This window comes from Gymnoscopelus braueri (assembly GCF_963280865.1).
Source record: "Gymnoscopelus braueri genome assembly, chromosome: 2".
NCBI lineage: Eukaryota > Metazoa > Chordata > Actinopteri > Myctophiformes > Myctophidae > Gymnoscopelus > Gymnoscopelus braueri.
Genome location: NC_137604.1, coordinates 5,574,538 through 5,579,228, shown reverse-complemented (window position 1 = coordinate 5,579,228; position 4,691 = coordinate 5,574,538).

Below are 4,691 nucleotides of genomic sequence, written 5' to 3'. Positions count from 1 at the left end.
GAACGGGGTCCCCCAGGGCGCTATAATAGATCTTTTATTATTTCCCCAATACACCACTTCTCTTCGGCGAAAATAGCCGAGCTTGCAGATCAGCTATTTTCTCATGTTCGAATGTCGTTAGAATATTTGGTCCGCCTTCTGTTAACCACCTTCAGTGGTTAAATGTTTGTGTATGTGTGTGTATGTGTATGTGTATGTGTATGTGTATGTGTGTATGTGTGTGTGTGTGTGTGTGTGTGTGTGTGTGTGTGTGTGAGTGTGAGTGTGTGTGTGCGTGTGTGCGTGCGTGTTTGTGCGCGCACGCGTTCGTGCACGCGTGCATGCATGCGTTTAGGGTGATGATTCTAGCCTCTATAAATCTGTGGCATATTTTACAGCTCCTGGAGGTTATGCGCATGGCAACATCCAATTAAATCTAATTGACCAAAATACGCATATTAATGAGGGGGAGGATAGAGCCAACTGATGGATGGATAGATGGATGGATGGATGAGGGTTCCCCGCAAAATTAATTAAAGTAGCAGCACAATCGATCACTTTGACCACTTTAACCCTATGTTATACTTTGGCTACTCAAAACTAGCTATTTTAGATTTTCTTTTTACAAATCTTGAAGAACACATGTACACACACACACACACACACACACACACACACACACACACACACACACACACACACACACACACACACACACACACACACACACACACACACACACACACACACACACACACACACACACACACACATTACATACAGGGACGCAGGGGGCATTTTAGAACCAAAGGGAACGCATGCACGAAAATTTGCGTTTTTTTCCCGGGTTTGTTACTTTTTTGGCGGGGTTTGTTACTTTATTTCGGTTAATTCGGTTAATTCGGTGCAAAAATGTACCCCATGAAGTGTAGATGTTGGAGTTTTTTTCTTTTTCTTTTTTCTTCATCCCAATAGTAGGGGGATATCCCTGAGTCCCTGATAACTGAGTATGTTCAAACCCCCCCCACCCCCCCACCCCCTCCTGCGTCCATGCATGCATAAATACATACATATATAGTATATACATATATATGTATTTATGAACAGTAGGTGGCACCGTGGCCAGTGACTTTGACCAGTTTCACTTTCAATATCAACAAAACGCATCTCATTCTGTGTGACATGCATGATGCAAAGGTTTTGAAAGTGAAACTGGTCAAAGTCACTGGCCACCTAGCCTCGATCTCCAGGCTCTTATTGTTTAGTTTTGCTAAAAAAATAAAAGCCTGGACCAGCGCGTCGGTGTACCCGGTATAGGAAGTGTTTAATTTCCCCAACCAACCAGAGTGCAGTGGGCGTCGCTCGTAATGTTGAGTTGACGGGGCGGGGGTTGACGGACAGATCGGTGAACCAATGGGATCAGGCGCATTCTCTCCGCGCTGATTTTAAACCCGCCCCTCTATACACGAAAGCAGGAAGGCTAGTGCAGCCTACTGGCCACCTACTGTGTGTATATATTAGGGGTGTAACGATATGTTTTAACAACGATTCGATACATATCACGATACTTGGTTGTCGATACGATACATGAACGATACAGGTTAATTTAGAACGATACGATACGTTTCGATTCAGTGATTTAGTCGATACGATACATGAACGATACAGGACAGGTTAATTTAGAACGATACGATTCGATTCAATGATTTAAAATCGATATAGTAACTATTTATTTACCCAAAAATTCTGTGTGAAAAATAAATACCTGGAAACTGGATATAAACCCCTCTTTCTCTTTTTTCTTCTTAAAAGTACTTAGTATTGATGAAATTGATTATTTGCATTGCAAAACGATTCGATAAGATTATTTGCATTGCAAAACGATACGATACAAAGTCAAACGATACGATACAAAGTCAAACGATACGATATTTAGCCGTTTGCATATCGATATAGTAGATCGTTGAAAATTCTAAACGATTTTTCGATGCAGTTACTATATCGTTACACCTCTAGTATATATATATATATATATATATATATATATATATATATAGAACAGATTGATAGAAGAACAGTCTTTGTAACAGGCTACTTTAATGACTTTGGTTGCAGGGGGCGGGGAGAAGAAAAAAAAAGACATCAGTGGGGTTTGTGAACATATGAGCTGCATACTGTACATACTGTACATATGATACATAATAGAAAATAACAAAGGAACATATCTGGTCAGAACATTAGCAGCAATGATATAGGTCCAGTTCCATTTCAATTCATCCAGGTTAGATCTAGAAAAATCAAGAATAGATCTTTTTCAAAATCTTCATCCCTTTGCATAAATTCACTTCAATGACTCAAAACACATAATGCAAGAGAGAGAAAAGGAGAAAATGGTGTTAATTTGCTCTTAACCACATGTTGTCACTCTTAACCACATTAAGACCCGGAAAGCATTTGTCATTTTAGAATTTAACCACTTTAACCATTATCTTCTTCAAAAATAGCAGATATACAAGCTCATAGCGCGGCACTCAGTACTCATGCTATGAGCTTGTATAATATAATATTGTTACATTTCAATGAATGCTACATCATATGAAAGCTTACATTCTGTACTTTCATAATATGTAAAAATCTGAAAAATGATCATGGCCCCGTTGTGTCTCAAACCACTGTAACCAGTCACATATGTGTAGCAGAGTGGCTCAGAGCCCCTGCCTGAAGACCACTGTAACCGGTCACATATGTGTAGCAGAGTGGCTCAGAGCCCCTGCCTGAAGACCACTGTAACCGGTCACATATGTGTAGCAGAGTGGCTCAGAGCCCCTGCCTGAAGACCACTGTAACCGGTCACATATGTGTAGCAGAGTGGCTCAGAGCCCCTGCCTGAAGACCAACAGCCTAATATCTCCCCTGGATTCCCCTGTTGGGTATAGTGGATACAATGCTTGGCTTAGGGATGGCACAATTATGAACATTTCAGGTCACGATCATTGAGGCCAAGATTATCATATTATTTATTTATATAATAGATATTATTGCAATAATCAAAATATGCTTAAAACTCTTCAAATGCCACGTGCATCCCAGCATACATATTATGGGGGTAACATTAGCCATAAATAGCAGGTCTACAATGACACGTTGTGAGCTCGTAGATCTGCTACTTTTGGCGAGGAGATTCGGTGTAGATGGAAAAGATTTACGGGACCAATTCAGGTCCAGTGTAGCCTGGTATCCAGCCTGCTTCGCTACGTTCGGCTGACTTTTTTTTCTCTCTTCGCTTCTCAGTCTGGAAAGCCTCCTATCTCCAAGGGAGGCGGGACATGCCAAAAGCTTCGAAACCTAACGTGGCTTCTGATTGGTCTGTGGTGCAGGGCGGGACCAAAAAAACAGTGTGATCGTTGTGATTCGTCATTCGTTTGAACAACATCCAATCAGCAACGACGTTGCCCAACGTAACATACGACGTTGCCCAACGTAACATATGTAGTTCCAGTGTAGTTCTGCAAAACCTTCCAATGGGAGGCTTTCCAGACTGAGAAGCGAAGAGAGAAAAAAAAGTCAGCCGAACGTAGCGAAGCAGGCTGGATACCAGGCTAGGTCCAGTGTATGACGGGCAATTAATCTCCACCATCCAGTGGCGTAGCCAGGAATTAATTAGTAGCTAGGCATGGCACAATGTGGGTGGGCACAGCGTGTGCGTGCAACTTTTATCGATTAATTAATTAATTAATACTTATTTTTGCCTATCTGCACATGATTTATGGTACGTTCACACGGGCAGATTAAAAGATACAAAGCTACAAAAATACACAGCATCTTTGTAGCTGTGTTGCTTTGTATCTGTGTTGCTCAACGCGGTCGCTGACGTCATCAAATGTGCGGACACCGGAACTACAGTTGTAGTTTTGTATCTTTGTACCTGGAAGTTGAACCCAGCTCAACTTGAATTTGTAGCTTTGTAATTTTTGTCGCTAGAGCTACAGCTACAAACGTTGGATGTATCTTTGTATCTTCATGTCGCTGGTTTCCATTGAAAATGAACGGTAGCGTTTATCTTTTAATCTGCCCGTGTGAATTAGAAGCACAATGAATTGGTATTGGTTGAGTAGATAATAGACAGGTTGTCATCTCCAATCAGTAAGACATTTACACCGACTGCCCAATTTAGCAGCTTAACAGTGTGAATTTGAATGCAGAGATTACTTTCAACATTATGTTATGTTTTTTTGTTGAGAATGGCTAAATATGAAAATAAAAATATACTGTTATTTAAATGTTTTTATTTGTTGGGGGGTGGGCACAAAAAACAAATGGGTGGTCCCAGGCCTACTACCTATGCCCACCCGTAGCTACGCCCCTGCCACCATCTCTAGTTTGGCTTTAGTGTCCCTTCCTGCCAAGTCCAAATATCCCTCCACCATTTATCTCTCTCTTAATTCACCGTCATTTCATGGCGAAACACATCTCAAAATCATACTTTTGGCACTGAAAGGAGAGTTAACAAAGCTGATATAATTGATAGGTCACTAATGTTGGCGTAACACAAGTGGCAGTGTACATTTAGCAGTATGAGTATCTGTATTTTACTAGACTATTTGCATTTCTGGATACTTGCAACTTCACTTCACTGCATTTCAAAGACAAACGCTGTACTTTTGACTCCAATACATTTCTAGGAAGGGAAACTGCACATTACGAATTAACCA